This window comes from Leuresthes tenuis, unplaced genomic scaffold, assembly GCF_036924035.1.
Source record: "Leuresthes tenuis unplaced genomic scaffold, fLeuTen1.0.hap1 SCAF_147, whole genome shotgun sequence".
Classification (NCBI taxonomy): Eukaryota; Metazoa; Chordata; class Actinopteri; order Atheriniformes; family Atherinopsidae; genus Leuresthes; species Leuresthes tenuis.
Genome location: NW_027325501.1, coordinates 1 through 21,392, shown reverse-complemented (window position 1 = coordinate 21,392; position 21,392 = coordinate 1). Strand labels below are relative to the sequence as shown.

General features: G+C 45.9%; 3 non-coding genes across 3 annotated transcripts; all 3 read right to left on the bottom strand.

Annotated features, from left to right (window-relative positions):
- Positions 1-4,417: 4,417 nt before the first annotated feature.
- On the bottom strand, positions 4,418-4,531 carry LOC140287554 (U5 spliceosomal RNA). Its single transcript, XR_011911699.1, has one exon. It is a non-coding gene; the product is annotated as a U5 spliceosomal RNA (small nuclear RNA).
- Positions 4,532-4,942: 411 nt separating this feature from the next.
- LOC140287550 (U2 spliceosomal RNA) lies at positions 4,943-5,133 on the bottom strand. The gene has a single exon (XR_011911695.1). It is a non-coding gene; the product is annotated as a U2 spliceosomal RNA (small nuclear RNA).
- A 278-nt stretch (positions 5,134-5,411) lies between these two features.
- Positions 5,412-5,525, bottom strand: LOC140287557 (U5 spliceosomal RNA). Its single transcript, XR_011911701.1, has one exon. It is a non-coding gene; the product is annotated as a U5 spliceosomal RNA (small nuclear RNA).
- Positions 5,526-21,392: the final 15,867 nt, after the last annotated feature.

The window sequence follows — 21,392 nt, the reverse complement described above, 5'->3', positions numbered from 1 at the left end:
ACACCTCCGCTCCCGCTTTTGATGGTGTAAAGTCGGGCTTTCGAGCCTTTTCTTACCCGGTTTTTAGAAATTATGGTTGGATATTCAGACCTTGCAGCCGAACACCTCCGCTCCCACTTTTGATCATACATTGTCGGGCATTCGCACCTTGTCTTACCCGCTTTTTACAAACTATAGTCAGACATTCACACGTTGCAGCTGAACCACCTCCGCTCCCTGTTTTGATCATGTATGGAGTGGCAATACTACCTTTTCTTACCCGTTTGTGAGTAATTATGGCTGGACATTCACACCTACTTGCAGTCGAACAGCTCTGCTCCTGCTTTTGATTTTGTTTGGTTGGATATTCGAACCTTTTCTTAACTGCTTTTTACAAACTTTGGTCGGACGTTCACACCTTCTTGCAACCGAACACCTCCGCTTCCGCTTTTGATGGTATATATTCGGGAATTCGAACATTATCTTACCCGTTTTTTACAAACCATGGTCGGACTTTCACACCTTCTTGTAGCCGAACAACTCCACTCCCGCTATTGATTGTGTACAGTCGTGTAGTTTAACCTTTTCTTACCCGCTTTTTACCAACTATGGTCGGACATTCACACCGTCTACAGCGGAACACCTCCGCTTCCGCTTTTGATGGTGTATAGTCGGGCATTCGAACCTTTTCTTACCCGCTTTTTACAAACTATGGTCGGACATTCAAACCTTCTTGTAGCCGAAAAGCTCCGCTCCCTCTTTTGATCATACATTGTCGGGCATTTGCACCTTTTCTTACCCGCTTTTTACAAACCATGGTCGGACTGTCACACCTTCTTGTAGCCGAACACATCTGCTCCCGCTATTGATTGTGTACAGTCGGGTTTTTTTAACCTTTTCTTACCCGCTTTTTACCAACTCTGGTCGGACATTCACACCTTCTTACAGCGGAACACCTCCGCTCCCTCTTTTGATGGTGTATGTTCGGGCATTCGAACCTTTTCTTACCCGCTTTTTACAAACTATGCTCGGACATTCAAACCTTCTTATAGCCGAACACATCCACTCCTGCTTTTGATGATGTGTGGTTGGGCATTCGAACCCACTTCTTGCCCGCTTTTCATTAATTATGGGTGGACATTCACACCTTGTCGCAGCCAAACACCTCCGCTCCCTGTTTTGATCACGTATGGTTGGACATTCGCACCTTTTCTCACCCGCTTTTTGCAAACTATGGTCAGCAATTCACAGCTTCCTCTCCACCATACTTGTATGGTGGGATATTCACACCCACTTGCATCCGAAGACCTCCGCCCCCACCTTTGTTGATATTTAGTCGGTCATTCGCACCTTACCCGCTTTTGGCAAACTATGGCCTTCTTGCAGCCAAACACCTCTGATCTCGCTTTTGATGATGTAAGGTTGGGCATTCAGACCTTGCTTCCCCTGCTTTTCACCAAATATAGTCGGACATTCACACCTTCTTGCAGCCGAACACTTCCGCTCCACCTTTTAGTGTTCTATCACACCTTTTTTTCACCGCATTTTATAGATTATGGTTGGAAATTCTCAACCACTCTCATCCGAAGACCTCTCCTCCCGCTTTTGTTAATATATTTGAACTTTAGTCGGACATTCACACCTTCTTGCAGCTGAACCACCTCCGCTCCCTGTTTTGATCATGTATGGTCTGGCAATACTACTTTTTCTTACCCGTTTGTGAGTAATTATGGCTGGACATTCACACCTACTTTCAGCAGAACACCACCTCTCTCGCTTTTGATGATGTATGGACCGGCATTCTTACCTTTTCTAACACATTTTTCAGCAATTATGGTCGGAGATTCACACCTACTCACAGACAAACAACTCCGCTCCCGCATTTGATGGTGTATAGTCGGGCATTCTCACCCTTTCTCATCAGCTTTTTGCAAATTATGATCTGACATTAACACCTGCTTTTGATGATGTATGGTTGGGTATTCGCACCTTTTTTTTTACCCATTTTTAAGGAATTATGGGTGGACATTCACACCTTCTTGCAGCTGAACACCTCCTCTCCCACTTATGATCATGTGCGGTTTGATTTTCGAAATTTTTACTTTAATTTTTTCTAGCAATTATTGATGGACATTCAGACCTTCTTGCAGCTGAACATCTCCGCTCCCGCTTTTGATCATACATTGTCGGACATTCATACCTTGTCTTACCAGATTTTTACAAACTTTAGTCGAACATTCACACCTTCTTGCAGCTGAACACCTCCGCTCCCGCTTTTGATGGTGTAAAGTCGGGCTTTTGAGCCTTTTCTTACCCGGTTTTTAGAAATTATGGTTGGACATTCAGACCTTGCAGCCGAACACCTCCGCTCCCTCTTTTGATTATACATTGTCGGGCATTCGCACCTTGTCTTACCCGCTTTTTACAAACTATAGTCAGACATTCACACGTTGCAGCTGAACCACCTCCGCTCCCTGTTTTGATCATGTATGGTCTGGCAATACTACCTTTTCTTACCCGTTTGTGAGTAATTATGGCTGGACATTCACACCTACTTTCAGCAGAACACCACCTCTCTCGCTTTTGATGATGTATGGACCGGCATTCTTACCTTTTCTAACACATTTTTCAGCAATTATGGTCGCAGATTCACACCTACTCACAGACAAACAACTCCGCTCCCGCATTTGATGGTGTATAGTCGGGCATTCTCACCCTTTCTCATCAGCTTTTTGCAAATCATGATCTGACATTCACACCTACTTGCAGTCGAAAAGCTCTGCTCCCGCTTTTGATTATGTTTGGTTGGATATTCGAACCTTTTCTTAACTGCTTTTTACAAACTTTGTTCGGAGGTTCACGTCTTCTTGAAGCCGAACACCTCCGCTTCCGCTTTTGATGGTGTACAGTCGGGCATTTTAACCATTTCTTACCCGCTTTTTACCAACTATGGTCGGACATTCACACCTTCTTGCAGCTGAACACCTCCGCTCCCGCTTTTGATGGTGTATAGTCGGGCTTTCGAGCCTTTTCTTCCCCGGTTTTTACAAATTATGGTTGGACATTCAGACCTTGCAGCTGAAAACCTCCGCTCCCTCTTTTGATCATACATTGTTGGGCATTCGCACCTTGTCTTACGCGCTTTTTACAAACTTTAGTCAGAAATTCACACCTTGCAGCTGAACCACCTCCGCTCCCTGTTTTGATCATGTATAGTCTGGCAATACTACCATTTCTTACCCGTTTGTGAGTAATCTTCTAAAAGGTCATACCTGTCATTTTTTCCATTGAAACCATAAATATTTAAGAGGTTAAAGTCTTGCCCCATAAAATTCAAGTGTGCTAAAAGTGCCCGTCCGTCTCGCACCAGAACATGCGGATTTTTAATTAGAATGGCCACACCATCATTTTTAATTTGATTTGAGCCACTCCATATCGATAAATTGGGCCACATTTCCTCCCATTGTCTATGGTTTTTCAAAAAAGGTAGTCCACATTCTTGTATTAAAAACACATCTGATTTTATGGAGTCTAAGAAGGATATAATACTCTGGGCTCTTGTCTTTGATTTCACACTTCTCACATTTAGTGTTGAGAAGGTGAGAACCATTAAAAGGATAAAGGAAAGTAGGTATGTCATTTTCGTTTTTCTAAGTTATCAAAACAAATTACACACTCAGGTTATTTCTTGGGAAACTAGCTCTCCTTTTCGGACTCTCGTGTTGGCCTCTGATGCAATGTTGCATTTAACTTTGAGTCCCTGGGGGTTGATTGCAGAGCTAAAGGGAATCAGAGGACAACTCAGATGCCGTCCTCCTCGGCTGTTGACCTTCGGGGAGGTGAGTACCTTCACTAGACTCACCTGTCTGCTCTTCCTCCTCATTTAGCTTAGCTCCACCCTCTGCCTGTGAATTCTCACAGACTTCAGCACTGAGTGGTGAGGCCTCTACAGGCCCCTCTCCTTTTTGCTCCTCACTTCCAATCCAAGCTTTTAGCGGGAAGTTTGAATTTATTGGGTCAACCTCTTCACTTTGTTCACCAACTGCCACCTCAGAAGAGGTGATTTAATTCTCCACAGAGATTACATTTCCTGCCATTTGGACACTCTCCAAAAGTGTCCCCAATTTCTCTGCACTTCCCACATATCACCTTGGTACAAGCCTCAACCAGGTGCCCATGCTCACCACACTTGCGGCAGAGCTTGGGCTGCCCCTGGTACTGGATGTAACCTCGGTTTTCGAGGTGGCCAGAGTGTCACTTTGCATCTCCGCCCACCCGCTGCACTGAGCACTCTTCAGCCCTTTTAAATGGTATAACTTTGCACTCCCGCACGCTCCAGCGAGCACCATTCAAGCAACAACTTTGCACTCCAGCTTCAAACATCGGCACAGTCGCAACAAGTAAGGCAAGATTTCTTTTGCACAGACAGAAAGGGCTTCACCCGCAAAGGTAAAGCCTGCCAAAAATAGCAACAACTCATTAGTGCTGCTCTCCACGGAAGTCTTTAGTAAAAGGCGAAAGACTTGTACATTATGAAGAGAAACCAGAGTACGATTATCTGTCACTGCGGGAGCAGGGCATCAGGCTAGTTGGCATAGCCACCTTCCCCATGGTGAGCTTTGCTTGGTTGAGACGCTTGCTCCCCCTCCTTGCTCCTCGGCTGACCAAGTAGGAAAAATCGGGCCCTATTCGATGGCTGCCTTGTCTTTTACTCTGTGCAAAAGACAAGGCAGCCACAAACACCACGGGAACACCGTATTGAGGCTTTGTTCTGACCGCTCATTCAGTGTCGCGTTTCTTTCAAGCAATTCTCCCGGTTAGCCCGCACTCGGCTCGCCCCCAGAGCTGTGTTAAAGTCTACTTCGCATTCACTCTCTTTTCTCAGCAGACTAAAAGAAAGTTTCATCTTGGGCTCCCTGAAACTTCCATCCTGCACCACTGTTTGCTTTTTCACAAGAGCAGAGAAGAGCGCACCGTTCCCAGCGGCACTGCAGTACCGGGTCGATGCTTGGAGTGAACGGAGCAAGCTCCTTTTTCAACTCCTATTGCTAAAAATCAATTTAATATGTAGTCCTCGTACAAAGGCCATATCAGATATTAAACTGATAAGAACAGGTACTACACTTGATCTTAGCCAAAAGGCCGAGAAGTGATATCTGTCCACTGGTTCACGTCCAAGGGCCCTTCCTGGCACAATGCGCACTTGTAGCGGTGTTCTTTTTATGGCCATAGGTGGCCAGAGTGTCACTTTGCACCTCCGCCCACCCGCTGCACTGAGCACTCTTCAGCCCTTTTAAATGGTATAACTTTGCACTCCCGCACGCTCCAGCAAGCACCATCCAAGCAACATCGGCACAGTTGCAACAAGTAAGGCGACTCTACTCTCACTCTGCACAGTAACAAGATTTCTTTTGCACAGACGGAAAGGGCTTCACCCGCAAAGGTAAAGCCTGCCAAAAATAGCAACAACTCATTAGTGCTGCTTTCCACGGAAGTCTTTAGTAAAAGGCGAAAGACTTGTACGTTATGAAGAGAAACCAGAGTACGATTATCCATCACTGCGGGAGCAGGGCATCAGGCTAGTTGGCATAGCCACCTTCCCCATGGTGAGCTTTGCTTGGTTGAGACGCTTGCTCCCCCCCTTGCTCCTCGGCTGACCAAGTAGGACTCTTGGGATTTTATCTATAAAATGAATTCCTTCACTCAAACTATGTTAAAACTGCTTTGTCCTTCATATTTACCATGTCTAGAAAGATTTAAACAAAAAAAACAACGTTGTACTTTGCAGTAAAAGACAGAGCAAATCTAAAGTTTCATGAATCCGAGAATAAGCTTACTTTCATGAGTTCTTCACGATTTGGGATTTTGCTATAAAATGAATTCCTTCACTCAAACTAAATCGCTAATCTGTTACATGTAAGGCAGATGTCAAATTCACCGAAATAGGATCTAAGGGTATTCGGCCAATCGAGCTGTAGCAGCTTCGGTAAAAGAGTATAAGTTGAAGAGTTTGTGAATAAAGGTGTGCGCACCCATAGTGAGCTGTAGGAAAATAGGCAGGGAGCAATGCCGGCTGGGGTATATGTTCTTGTATGTTGTCTGACTGTTTGATTTGAATGTGTTGTGTAAGTGTCCCGTTGAATGTTACATGTTTGGGCTTTGACACGCTTCACTGTGGTTGTTAACTGTGTGGTGTGTCCTGAAATGTTATATGTTTGGGCTGTGTGACATGCTTAATGCTTGTCAGTAGCTACCCACTTATTCATATATAGCAACTGACAACATAAGAAGTCCGGACATACTTTGATAGTAGTTGTAGAAGTATCCTTATTGATAATAGATAAACTAATTCATAGTGATAGAACAGTAGATGAACAGGTGCCTGCACATGTCTCACGAAAATAAAATGGGTGTATGATTGCTGACGGCAGAGCAATACTGCCAAACTTATGAGTTCTTGTGGCAAACTTGATTCAGTGTCTTGACGTGTATACGCTGTTTCGCTGACTTGATTGTCACAAGAAACAAAGTGTGTTTGATAAGATCCGACCATTTTATTACGGGAGGATCAGTATCAGTATTCGGCTGCAAGTAGGTGTGAATGTCCAACCATAATTTGTAAAAAGCGGGTAAGAAAAGGTTCTCATGCCCGACTATACATTAACAAAAGCGGGAGGAGAGGTCTTCGGATGAGAGTGGGTGAGAATTTCCAACCATAATCTATAAAATGCGGTGAAGAAAAAGGTGTGAATGCTACATAGAACACTCAAAAGTGGAGCGGAAGTGTTCGGCTGCAAGAAGGTGTGAATGTCCAACTATATTTGGTGAAAAGTAGGTGAAGCAAGGTCTGAATGCCCAACCTTACATCATCAAAAGCGAGATCAGGTGTTTGGCTGCAAGAAGGCCATAGTTTGCCAAAAGCGGGTAAGGTGCGAATGACCGACTAAATATCAACAAAAGTGGGGGCGGAGGTCTTCGGATGCAAGTGGGTGTGAATATCCCACCATACAAGTATGGTGGAGAGGAAGCTGTGAATGGCCGACCATAGTAAAAAGCGGGTGAGAAAAGGTGCGAATGTCCACCATTATACACCATCAAAACAGGGAGCGGAGGTGTTTGGCTGCGACAAGGTGTGAATGTCCACCCATAATTAATGAAAAGCGGGCAACAAGTAGGTTTGAATGCCCAACCATACATCATCAAAATAAGGAGCGGAGGTGTTCCGTTGTAAGAAGTTATGAATGTCCGACCATAGTTGGTAAAAAGCGGGTAAGAAAAGGTTAAAATACCCGACTGTACACAATCAATAGCGGGAGCGGAGTTGTTCGGCTACTAAAAGGTGTGAAAGTCCGACCAAGTTTTGTAAAAAGCGGGTAAGAAAAGGTTCGAATGCCCGACAATTTATGATCAAAAGAGGGAGCGGAGTTGTTCAGCTGCAAGAAGGTCTGAATGTCCATCAATAATTGCTAGAAAAAATTAAAGTAAAAATTTTGAAAATCAAACCGCACATGATCATAAGTGGGAGAGGAGGTGTTCAGCTGCAAGAAGGTGTGAATGTCCACCCATAATTACTGAAAAATGGGTAAAAAAAAGGTGCGAATACCCAACCATACATCATCAAAAGCAGCTGTGGATGTGTTCGGCTACAAGAGGGTTTGAACGTCCAACCAAAGTTTGTAAAAAGCAGTTAAGAAAAGTTTCGAATATCCAACCAAACATAATCAAAAGCGGGAGCAGAACTGTTCGACTGCAAGTAAGTGTGAATGTCAGATCATAATTTGCAAAACAACAACTATACACCATCAAATGCGGGAGCGGAGTTGTTCGTCTGTTAGTAGGTGTGAATCTCCGACCATAATTGCTGAAAAATGTGTTAGAAAAGGTAAGAATGCCGGTCCATACATCATCAAAAGCGAGAGAGGTGGTGTTCTGCTGAAAGTAGGTGTGAATGTCCAGCCATAATTACTCACAAACAGGTAAGAAAATGTAGTATTGCCAGATCATACATGATCAAAACAGGGAGCGGAGGTGGTTCAGCTGCAAGAAGGTGTGAATGTCCGACTAAAGTTCAAATATATTCACAAAAGTGGGAGGAGAGGTCTTCGGATGAGAGTGGTTGAGAATTTCCAACCATAATCCATAAAATGCGGTGAAAAAAAGGTGTGATAGAACACTAAAAGGTGGAGCAGACGTGTTCCGCTGTAAGAAGGTGTGAATGTCCGACCATAGTTTGTAAAAAGCGGGTAAGAAAAGGTTAAAATACCCGACTGTACACCACCAATAGCGGGAGCAGGGTTGTTCGGGTACAAGAAGGTGTGAAAGTCCACCCATGGTTTGTAAAAAGCGGGTAACAAAAGGTTCGAATGCCCGAATATATACTATCAAAAGCGGAAGCGGAGGTGTTCGGCTGCAAGAAGGTGTGAACGTCCGACCAAAGTTTGTAAAAAGCAGTTAAGAAAAGGTTCGAATATCCAACCAAACAAAATCAAAAGCGGGAGCAGAGCTGTTCGACTGCAAGTAGGTGTGAATGTCCAGCCATAATTACTCACAACCGGGTAAGAAAAGGTAGTATTGCCAGACCATACATAATCAAAACAGGGAGCAGAGGTGGTTCAGCTGCAACGTGTGAATGTCTGACTATAGTTTGCAAAAAGCGGGTAAGACAAGGTGCGAATAACCGACAATGTATGATCAAAAGAGGGAGCGGAGGTGTTCGGCTGCAAGGTCTGAATGTCCAACCATAATTTCTAAAAACCAGGTAAGAAAAGGCTCGAAAGCCCGACTATACACCATCAAAAGCGGAAGCGGAGGTGTTCGGCTTCAAGAAGACGTGTACCTCCGAACAAAGTTTGTAAAAAGCAGTTAAGAAAAGGTTCGAATATCCAACCAAACATAATCAAAAGCGGGAGCAGAGCTGTTCGACTGCAAGTAGGTGTGAATGTCAGATCATAATTTGCAAAAAGCTGATGAGAAAGGGTGAGAATGCCCGACTATACACCATCAAATGCGGTAGCGGAGTTGTTCGGCTTTGAGTAGGTGTGAATGTCCAGCCAAAATTACTCACAAACGGGTAAGAAAAGGTAGTATTGCCAGACCATACATGATCAAAACAGGGAGCGGAGGTGGTTCAGCTGCAAGAAGGTCTGAATGTCCGACTAAAGTTTGTAAAAAGCGCGTAAGACAAGGTGCGAATGCCAGACAATGTATGATCAAAAGAGGGAGCGGAGGTGTTAGGTTGCAAGAAGGTCTGAATGTCCAACCATAATTTGTAAAAACCGGGAAGAAAAGGCTCGAAAGCCCTACTATACACCATCAAAAGCGCGAGCAGAGGGGTTCAGCTGCAAGAAGGTCTGAATGTCCATCAATAATTTCTTTAAAACATGAAAGAAAATTTTCGAATATCAAACCGCACATGATCATAAGCGGGAGAGGATGTTTTCAGCTGCAAGACGGTGTGAATGTCCACCCATAATTCCTGAAAAATGGGTAAAAAAAGGTGCGAATGCCCAACCATACATTATCAAAAGCAGCTGTGAATATCAGATCATAATTTGCAAAAAGCTGATGAGAAAGAGTGAGAATGCCCGACTATACACCATCAAATGCGGGAACTGAGGTGTTCGGCTCTGAGTAGGTGGGAATGTCCGACCATAATTGCTGAAAAATGTGTTAGAAAAGGTAAGAATGCCGGTCCATACATCATCAAAAGCGAGAGAGGTGGTGTTCTGCTGAAAGTAGGTGTGAATGTCCAGCCATAATTACTCACAAACGGGTAAGAAAAGGTAGTATTGCCAGACCATACATGATCAAAACAGGGAGCGGAGGTGGTTCAGCTGCAAGAAGGTGTGAATGTCCGACTAAAGTTCAAATATATTAACAAAAGCGGGAGGAGAGGTCTTCGGATGACAATGGTTGAGAATTTCCAACCATAATCTATAAAATGCGGTGAAAAAAAGGTGTTATAGAACACTAAAAGGTGGAGCGGAAGTGTTCGGCTGCAAGAAGGTGTGAATGTCCGACTATATTTGGTGAAAAGCAGGGGAAGCAAGGTCTGAATGCCCAACCTTACATCATCAAAAGCGAGATCAGAGGTGTTTGGCTGCAAGAAGGCCATAGTTTGCCAAAAGCGGGTAAGGTGCGAATGACCGACTAAATATCAACAAAAGTGGGGGCGGAGGTCTTCGGATGCAAGTGGGTGTGAATCTTCCACCATACAAGTATGGTGGAGAGGAAGCTGTGAATTGCTGACCATAGTTTGCAAAAAGCGGTTGAGAAAAGGTGCGAATGTCCAACCATACATGATCAAAACAGGGAGCGGAGGTGTTTGGCTGCGACAAGGTGTGAATGTCCACCCATAATTAATGAAAAGCGGGCAAGAAGTAGGTTCGAATGCCCAACCACACATCATCAAAAGCAGGAGTGGATGTGTTCGGCTACAAGAAGGTTTGAATGTCCGAGCATAGTTTGTAAAAAGCGGGTAAGAAAAGGTTCGAATGCCCAAACATACACCATCAAAAGAGGGAGCGGACGTGTTCCGCTTTAAGAAGGTGTGAATGTCCGACCAGAGTTGGTAAGAAGCGGGTAAGAAAACGTTAAAAAACCTGACTGTACACAATCAATAGTGGGAGCGGATGTGTTCAGTTACAAGAAGGTGTGACAGTCCGACCATGGTTTGTAAAAAGCGGGTAAGAAAAGTTGCAAATGCCCGACAATGTATGATCAAAAGAGGGAGCGGAGCTTTTCGGTTACAAGAAGGATTGAATGTCCGACCATAGTTTGTAAAAAGCGGGTAAGAAAAGGTTCGAATGCCCGACTATACACCATCAAAAGCGGAAGCGGAGGTGTTCCGCTGTAAGACGGTGTGAATGTCCAACCATAGTTGGTAAAAAGCGGGTAAGAAAAGGTTAAACTACCCGACTGTACACAATCAATAGCGTGAGTGGAGTTGTTCGGCTACAAGAAGGTGTGAAAGTCCGACCATGGTTTGTAAAAAGCGGGTAAGAAAAGGTTCGAATTCCCGAATATATACCATCAAAAGCGGAAGCGGAGGTGTTCGGTTGCAAGAAGGTTTGAACGTCCGACCAAAGTTTGTAAAAAGCAGTTAAGAAAAGCGTCGAATATCCAACCAAACAAAATCAAAAGCGGGAGCAGAGCTGTTCGACTGCAAGTAGGTGTGAATGTCCAGCCATAATTACTCACAAACGGGTAAGAAAAGCTAGTATTGCCAGACCATACATGATCAAAACAGGGAGCGGAGGTGGTTCAGCTGCAACGTGTGAATGTCTGACTATAGTTTGTAAAAAGCGGGTAAGACAAGGTGCAAATGCCCAACAATGTATGATCAAAAGAGGGAGCGGAGGTGTTCGGCTACAAGAAGGTGTGAAAGTCGGACCATGGTTTGTAAAAAGCAGGTAAGAAAAGGTTCGAATGCCCGAACATACACCATCAAAAGAGGGAGCGGACGTGTTCCGCTGTAAGAAGGTGTGAATGTCCGACCATAGTTGGTAAAAAGCGGGTAAGAAAAGGTTAAAATACCCGACTGTACACAATCAATAGCGGGAGCAGAGTTGTTCGGCTACAAGAAGGTGTGAAAGTCCACCCATGGTATGTAAAAAGCGGGTAACAAAAGGTTCGAATGCCCAAATATGTACCATCAAAAGCGGAAGCAGAGGTGTTCGACTGCAAGTAGGTGTGAATATCAGATCATATGCAAAAAGTTGATGAGAAAGGGTGAGAATGCCTGACTAAACACCATCAAATGCGGGAGCGGAAGTGTTTGGCTGTGAGTAGGTGTGAATGTCCGACCATAATTGCTGAAAAATGTGTTAGAAAAGGTAAGAATGCTGGACCATACATCATCAAAAGCGGGAGAGGTGGTGTTCGGCTGCAAGAAGGTGTGAAAGTCCGACCATGGTTTGTAAAAAGCGGGTAAGAAAAGGTTTGAATGCCCGAATATACACCATCAAAAGTGGAAGCGGAATTGTTCGGCTGCAAGAAGGTGTGAACGTCCGACCAGTTTGTAAAAAGCAGTGAAAAGCGAGAAAAAGCTTTTCGTTAGTTTTGCATGATTTGGGATTTTGCTTATAAAATGCATTCCTTCACTCAAACTATGTTAAAACTGATTTGTCCTTCATATTTACCTTGTCTAGAAAGATTTAAACAAAAAAAAAACCCCAACGTACTTTGCAGTAAAAGAAAGAGCAAATCTAAGATCTAAAAGTTTCAGGAATCCGAGTATAAGCTTGCTTTCATGAGTTCTTCACGATTTCGGATTTTGCTACAAAATGAATTGCTTTGCTCAAACCAAGTTAAACCTGCTTTGTCCTTCCATATTTATCAATGTCGAGATAGATTTAAACAAAACAAAGAAAACACGTTGTACTTTGCAATATAACAAATAGCAACACTGAAGGATCAGGAATCCGAGAATAAGCTTTTCATGTGTTGTGCATGTTTTGAGATTTTGTTTTAAAATGAATTCCTTCACTCAAACTATGTTAAAACTGCTTTGACATTGATAAATATGAAGACAAAGCAATTTTAACTTGGTTTGAGCAAAGCAATTCATTTTATAGGAAAATCCGAAATCATGCAGAACGTATGAAAATAAGCTTATTCTCGGATTCCTGTTCCTTCAGTGTTGCTCTTTCTTCTACTGCAATATACAATGTTGTTCTTTGTTGAAGTCGATCTAGACATTGATAAATATGAAGTTAAAAGCAGTTTTAACATAGTTTGAGTGAAGGAATTCATTTTATAGCAAAATCCCAAATCATGCAGAACGTATGAAAAGAAGCTTATTCTCGGATTCCTGTTCCTTCAGTGTCTCTCTTTCTTCTACTGCAATATACAATGTTGTTCTTTGTTGAAGTCGATCTAGACATTGATAAATATGAAGGACAAAGAAGTTTTCACTTGGTTTGAGTGAAGGAATTCATTTTATACATAAAATCCCAAATCATGCAGAACGTATGAAAGTAAGCTTATTCTCGGATTCCTGTTCCTTCAGTGTTGCTCTTTCTTCTACTGCAATATACAATGTTGTTCTTTGTTGAAGTCGATCTAGACATTGATAAATATGAAGGTAAAAGCAGTTTTAACATAGTTTGAGTGAAGGAATTCATTTTATAGCAAAATCCCAAATCATGCAGAACGTATGAAAATAAGCTTATTCTCGGATTCCTGATCCTTCAGTGTCTCTCTTTCTTCTACTGCAAAATCTAATGTTGTTCTTTGTTGAAGTCGATCTAGACATTGATAAATATGAAGGTAAAAGCCGTTTTACCATAGTTTGATTGAAGGAATGCATTTTATAAGCAAAATCCCAAATCATGCAGAACTCATGAAAAGCTTTTTCTCGGATTTCTGAACCTTTCTTTCTTTTACTGCAAAATACTACGTTGTTTTTTGTTCAAATCTATCTAGACATTTATAAATACCAGCCGAACATCTCTGCTGCCGCTTTTGATAATTTATGGTTTGGTATTCTTACCTTTTCTTACCCGTTTGTGAGTAATTATGGCTGGATATTCACACCTTCTTGCAGCCGAACACCACCTCTCCCGCTTTTGATGATGTATGGGCTGGCATTCTTACCTTTTCTAACACATTTTTCAGCAACTAGGGTGGGACATTCACACCTACTCACAGACAAACACCTCCGCTCTCGCATTTGATGGTGTATAGTAGGGCATTCTCACCCTTTCTCATCAGCTTTTTGCAAATTATGATCTGACATTCACACCTACTGCTTTTTATAAACTATGGTCAGACATTCACACCGTCTTACAGTGCAACACCTCCGCTCCCGCTTTTGATGGTGTATAGTCGGGCATTCAAACCTTTCTTACCCGCTTTTTACAAACCATGGTGAGACTTTCACACCTTCTTGTAGCCGAACACATCCGCTCCCGCTATTGATTGTGTACAGTCGGATATTTGAACCTTTTCTTACCTTCTTTTTACCAACTATGGTTGGGCATTCACACCTACTTACAGCGGAACACGTCCGGTCTGTCTTTTGATGGTGTATGTTCGGGCATTCGAAGCTTTTCTTACCCGCTTTTTACAAACTATGCTCGGACATTCAAACCTTCTTGTAGCCGAACACATCCACTCCTGCTTTTGATGATGTATGGTTGGGCATTGGAACCTACTTGTTGCCCGCTATTCATTAATTATGGGTGGACATTAAAACCTTGTCGCAGCCAAACACGTCCGCTCCCTGTTTTGATCATGTATGGTTGGACATTCGCACCTTTTCTCACCCGCTTTTTGCAAACAATGGTCAGCAATTCATAGCTTCCTCTCCACCATACTTGTATGGTGGAATATTCACACCCACTTTCATCCGAAGACCTCCGCCCCCACTTTTGTTGATATTTAGTCGGTCATTCGCACCTTACCCGCTTTTGGCAAACTATGGCCTTCTTGCAGCCAAACACCTCTGATCTCGCTTTTGATGATGTAAGGTTGGGCATTCAGACCTTGCTTCACATGCTTTTCACCAAATATAGTCGGACATTCACACCTTCTTGCAGCCGAACACTTCCGCTCCACCTTTTAGTGTTCTATAACACCTTTTTTTCACCGCATTTTATAGATTATGGTTGGAAATTCTCAAACACTCTCATCCGAAGACTTCTCCTCTCACTTTTGTTAATATATTTGAACTTTAGTCGGACATTCACACCTTCTTGCAGCTGAACCACCTCCGCTCCCTGTTTTGATCATGTATGGTCTGGCAATACTACCTTTTCTTACCCGTTTGTGAGTAATTATGGCTGGACATTCACACCTACTTTCAGCAGAACACCACTTCTCTCGCTTTTGATGATGTATGGACCGGCATTCTTACCTTTTCTAACACATTTTTCAGCAATTATGGTCGGAGATTCACACCTACTCACAGACGAACAACTCCGCTCCCGCATTTGATGGTGTATAGTTGGGCATTCTCACCCTTTCTCATCAGCTTTTTGCAAATTATGATCTGACATCCCTCCCTCCTGAGCTGTCACCTTATCGTGGTGGGGGAGTTTGCGTGCCCCAATGAGTCCGGGAGCTATGTTGCTCGGGGCTTTAAGCCCCTGGTAGGGTCACCCAAGGCAAGCAGATCCTAGATGAGGGACCAGACAAAGAACAGCTCAAAAGACCCCTTATGATGAACAAAAAATTTGGACCTCGTGATCCCTTGCCCGGATATGGGACACCGGGGCCTCCCCCCGGAGCCAGGCCCGGGGGTGGGGCCCGGCAGCGGGCGCCTGGTGGCCGGGTCTGTGCCCATGGGGCTCGGTCGGGCATAGCCCGAAATGATGACGTGGGTCCCCCTTCCGACGGGCTCACCACCCGTGGGAGGGGCCAAGGGGGTCGGGTGCGATGTGAGCTGGGTAGCGGCCGAAGGCAGAGGCCTTGGCGGTCTGATCCTCGGCTACTGAAGCTAGCTCTTGGGACGTGGAATGTCACCTCTCTGTTGGGGAAGGAGCCGGAGCTGGTGCGCGAGGCTGAGCGGTTCCGGCTAGATATAGTCGGACTCACCTCGACGCACGGCTTGGGCTCTGGAACCAGTCCTCTTGAGAGGGGTTGGACTCTCTTCCACTCTGGAGTTGCCCGTGGTGAGAGGCGCAGAGCAGGTGTGGGCATACTTATTGCCCCCCGGCTGTGTGCCAGTACATTGGGGTTTACCCCAGTGAACGAGAGGGTAGCCTCCCTCCGCCTTCGGGTGGGGGGACGAGTCCTGACTGTTGTTTGTGCCTATGCGCCAAACAGCAGTTCAGAGTACCCACCCTTTTTGGAGTCTCTGGGGGAGGCACTGGAGAATGCTCCTACCGGAGACTCCCTCTTTCTGCTGGGGGACTTCAATGCTCACGTGGGCAATGACAGTGAGACCTGGAGGGGTGTGATTGGGAGGAATGGCCCCCCCGATCTGAACCAGAGTGGTGTTATGTTGTTGGACTTCTGTGCTGGTCATGGACTGTCCATAACGAACACCATGTTCAGACATAAGGGTGTCCATATGTGCACTTGGCACCAGGACACCCTTGGCCGCAGTTCGATGATCGACTTTGTGGTTGTATCATCGGACTTGCGGCCGTATGTCCTGGACACTCGGGTGAAGAGAGGGGCGGAGCTGTCAACTGATCACCACCTGGTGGTGAGTTGGCTCCGCTGGTGGGGGAGGATGCCGATCAGACCTGGCAGGCCCAAACGTATTGTGAGGGTCTGCTGGGAGCGTTTGTCAGAATCCCCCGTCAGAAGGAGCTTTAACTCCCACCTCCGGCAGAGCTTCAACCATATCCCGGGGGAGGTGGGGGACATTGAGTCCGAATGGGCCATGTTCCGTGACTCCATTGCCGAGGCAGCTGATCAGAGTTGTGGCCGTAAGGTGGTCGGTGCCTGTCGTGGCGGCAACCCTCGAACCTGCTGGTGGACACCAGTGGTGAGGGAAGCCGTCAAGCTGAAGAAGGAGTCCTATCGGGCCTTTTTGGCCAGTGGGACCCTGGAAGCAGCTGATAGGTACCGACAGGCCAGACGGGCTGCGGCTTCGGCGGTTGCTGAGAAAAAAACTCGGGCCTGGGAGGAGTTCGGTGAGACCATGGAGAACGATTTCCGGACGGCCTCGAAGAGATTCTGGTCCACCATCCGGCGTCTCAGGGGGGGGAAGCGGCTCACAGTCAACACTGTTTACAGTGGGGACGGGGCTTTGCTGACCTCAACTAGGGATGTTGTGAGTCGGTGGGGGGAGTACTTCGAGGAACTCCTCAATCCTACCAACACGTGCTCGGAAGAGGCAGAGTCGGAGAGCTCGGAGACGGGGCCTCCCATTTCTGGGGCTGAGGTTGCCGAGGTGGTCAAAAAGCTCCTCGGTGGCAAGGCCCCGGGGGTGGATGAGGTCCGTCCTGAGTTTCTCAAGGCTCTGGATGTTGTAGGGCTGTCTTGGCTGACACGCCTCTGCAGCATCGCGTGGACATCGGGGACAGTGCCTCTGGACTGGCAGATTGGGGTGGTGGTCCCCCTCTTTAAAAAGGGGGACCGGAGGGTGTGTTCCAACTATAGGGGTATCACACTCCTCAGCCTCCCTGGTAAGGTCTATTCGGGGGTATTGGAGAGGAGGATCCGTCGGATAATCGAGCCTCGGATTCAGGAGATGCAGTGTGGCTTTCGTCCTGGCCGTGGAACAGTGGACCAGCTCTATACCCTCGGCAGGATCCTGGAGGGTGCATGGGAGTTCGCCCAACCAGTCTACATGTGTTTTGTGGACTTGGAGAAAGCGTTCGACCGTGTCCCTCGTGGAGTCCTGTGGGGGGTGCTCCGGGAATATGGAGTGCCGGACCCCTTGATAGGGTCCGTTCGGTCTCTGTATGACCGGTGCCAGAGTTTGGTCCGCATTGCCGGCAGTAAGTCGGATACGTTTCCGGTGAGAGTTGGACTCCGTCAGGGCTGCCCTTTGTCACCGATTCTGTTCCTAACTTTTATGGACAGAATTTCTAGGCGCAGCCAGGGCGTTGAGGGTGTCCGATTTGGCGACCTCAGAATCGGGTCTCTGCTTTTTGCAGATGATGTGGTTCTGTTAGCGTCGTCAGGCCGTGACCTTCAGCTCTCACTGGAGCGATTCGCAGCCGAGTGTGAAGCGGCTGGGATGAGAATCAGCACCTCCAAATCCGAGACTATGGTTCTCAGCCGGAAAAGGGTGGAATGCTCTCTCCGGGTCGGGAATGAGATCCTTCCCCAAGTGGAGGAGTTCAAGTATCTCGGGGTCTTGTTCACGAGTGAGGGACGAATGGAGCGGGAGATTGACGGGCGGATCGGTGCGGCGTCTGCAGTGTTGTGGGCTCTGCACCGACCCGTCGTTGTGAAGAGGGAGCTGAGCCAGAAGGCGAAGCTCTCTACTTACTGGTCAATCTACGTTCCCATCCTCACCTATGGTCACGAGTTGTGGGTAGTGACCGAAAGAACAAGATCGCGAATACAAGCGGCCGAAATGGGTTTCCTCCGCAGGGTGTCTGGGCTCTCCCTTAGAGATAGGGTGAGAAGCTCAGTCATCCGGGAGGGGCTCGGAGTAGAACCGCTGCTCCTCCGCATTGAGAGGAGTCAGATGAGGTGGCTCGGGCATCTGGTTAGGATGCCCCCTGGGCGCCTCCCTGGGGAGGTGTTCCGGGCACGTCCCACTGGGAGGAGACCCCGGGGAAGACCCAGGACACGCTGGAGAGACTATGTCTCTCGGCTGGCCTGGGAACGCCTCGGGGTCCCCCCGGAAGAGCTGGAGGAAGTGGCCGGGGACAGAGACGTCTGGGTTTCTCTGCTCAAGCTGCTGCCCCCGCGACCCGACCCCCGGATAAGCGGCAGATGATGGATGGATGGATGGATCTGACATCCACACCTACTTGCAGTCGAACAGTTCTGCTCCCGCTTTTGATTATGTTTGGTTGGATATTCGAACCTTTTCTTAACTGCTTTTTACAAACTTTGGTTGGACGTTCACACCTTCTTGTAGCCGAACACATCTACAGCTGCTTTTGATGATGTATGGTTGGGCATTCGCACCATTTTTTTCCCCTTTTTTCAGGAATTATGGGTGGATATTCACATCTTCTTGCAGCGGAACACCTCCTCTCCCACTTATGATCATGTGCGGTTTGATTTTCGAAATTTTTACTTTCATGTTTTCTAGCAATTATTGATGGACATTCAGACCTTCTTGCAGCTGAACACCTCCGCTCCCGCTTTTGATCATACATTGTTGGGCATTCGCACCTTGTCTTACCAGATTTTTACAAACTTTAGTCGAACATTCACACCTTCTTGCAGCTGAACACCTCCGCTCCCGCTTTTGATGGTGTAAAGTCGGGCTTTCGAGCCTTTTCTTACCCGGTTTTTAGAAATTATGGCTGGACATTCAGACCTTGCAGCCAAACACCTCCGCTCCCTCTTTACATGGCAAATGGATTTAATTTTAACAAGTCAGGGGTGAAACTGTTCACCTCCAACATATTTTATTTCCTACGTCATCCATCTGTGCTCGGGGCCAAGGCTGAGATAAACAAGGAGTTATCTCATAGAGAGGAACAAACAAATCCCAGCAGAAACCTTGAGGAGGAACTCCATCTGCCCCCACCCAAGAGGAACTTTGGAAAGGAGAGACATCAGAGGCAAGAAGAGAGGTCTTTATTTGCCCCAAACCCTCTCAACAGCACTAATGACCAGGACCAGGGACCAGGACCAGGACCTTCCCCAGCCCCCCAAACCCCTGACAGGTCATTGTGCTCCTCACCCTCCCTTTCTCCCTCCTCCTCCCCTCACCTGAAATTCACTGAGGAGATGATGGAACGGGTCAATGCTGGGCTTAGATCTACCCCCCAGCCCAATCCCTTTTTATCCCCCATAAACCCCCCACCAAAGCGGCCAAAGGTTCCCCGCCGAGCCCCGCCCCTACTAGAGCAGCCGAAGCGACGGAGCCCAGCCCCACCCCCTTCTGTCCCTTCACGCTGCCACCATGTACTGTCTCCGCAGTCTGATGTGTGATGTGTGAGGGGTCCAGGCTGTGTGAATTCTGACAGTCGTGACTTTTCCCAGGACAAGCTGGGACCCTGTTTATTAGAAGATCTTAAAATTTCTGTACTTTTAGGTGACAGAAGGAGAAATGTGACCCAGTCAAAACACAGAGAGTTGCACTCAAAAAGATCTTTAAATAAAGTAAACATACCTTGTGTGCCACAGACTGCACCCAAACACGAGGGGGCAAATAATACCTCTAAAACACTTAAGTTGGCTTTATTAAATGTTAGGTCTTTAGCTGGGAAAACATTCTTAATTGATGATTTTATCACTGAGCACACCCTGGATTTTATGTTTTTAAATGAAACTTGGTTGGAACAAAATAACAGTGCTGCTGTTCTTATTGAGTCAACCCCTCCTGGTTACAGTTTTATCAGCGAGGCCAGAGTGAGCAGGAGAGGAGGAGGGGTCGCAGTCTTATTCAATGAATCCTTTCAATGTAAGCAGTTATCTCCTGGAAGTTTTCAGTCCTTTGAATATATGGCTATACAGGTGAAGGCCTCACCCAGTGTCCTAATTAGTCCCTAAATACTGTTCAGATTTTTCTGAAGACCTCAGTGAACTGCTGTCTATGATCTGTGTTGATTTTGACTGTATAATTATTGTTGGTGATTTTAACATCCATATGGACAATCCTCAGGACAGAGGGACTAAAGACCTGAGTAACACTCTGGACAACTTTGGGCTGACTCAGCATATAACAGAGCCTACGCACAATAGGGGGCACACTCTAGACTTAGTGATCTCCAAGGGTCTAAGCATTTCAAAGATTACTGTGTCTGATGTGGGCCTGTCTGACCATTCCTGTGTTTTCTTTGAGAGTACGATTTCAGTGCACACAAATGTCTCAACAGCAGTGATCTCAAAACTGAAAACAGTAGTAAGATCTTTAACCAGGTTTTCTCCTTAGCACCTGCCCTGTCCGGGGGTTCAGTCAGTGAGCTCGTCAGTAGCTTTAATACTAAAATGTTAAATGTTATGGATACTATTGCTCCCATTAAGGTGAAGGTTATCTCTGGAAGGAAGAAGTCTCCATGGCGAAATTCCACACTGGTGAAAAATGGGAAAAGAGTGTGTCGGAAAGCTGAGCGCCGATGGAGAAAAACAAATCTCCAGGTTCATTATGACATCTATAAAGAGAAACTTCACTCTTATAATTTACAACTGAGGAATGCAAGGAAATCCTACTTCCCTGACATCATCACCAAAAACAGTCATAATGCTCGGGCCTTATTTGCTACAGTTGACAGGCTAACAAACCCTCCTGTGTCAGTGGCAAATGAACTCCATTCCACCATGGCCTGCAATGACTTTGCCAAATTCTTCATAGACAAAGTCCAAAATATTAGACAAGCAGTTGGTACATCAGCAGCAGGTTCAGCATATGTACTGTGTCCACCGAAAACCGGTTTAAACACCATGACACTATTTCAACCCATTAACAGTAAAGACCTGGAGGACATCTTACGTCACCTGAAGTCCTCCTCTTGCTGTTTAGACATCCTACCAACAGGTTTTTTCAAAGGGGTCTCAAAGACTTTGGAGTCAGACCTGTTACTGATTGTGAACCTGTCCTTAACGTCAGGTGTGTTTCCAGAGCCACTAAAAACAGCTGTAATTAAACCTCTGCTGAAAAAGGACAATCTTGATAAGACGCAAATGAACAACTACAGGCCCATCTCAAATCTCCCATTTTTAAGTAAGATCATTGAAAAAGCGGTTTTTCAACAGCTTAATTACTTTTTAACACAAAATAACTGCTATGATACCTTCCAGTCAGGCTTTAGACAGCACCACAGCACTGAGACTGCTCTGACCAAAGTGTTTAATGACATATGTCTGAATACAGACAGTGGAAA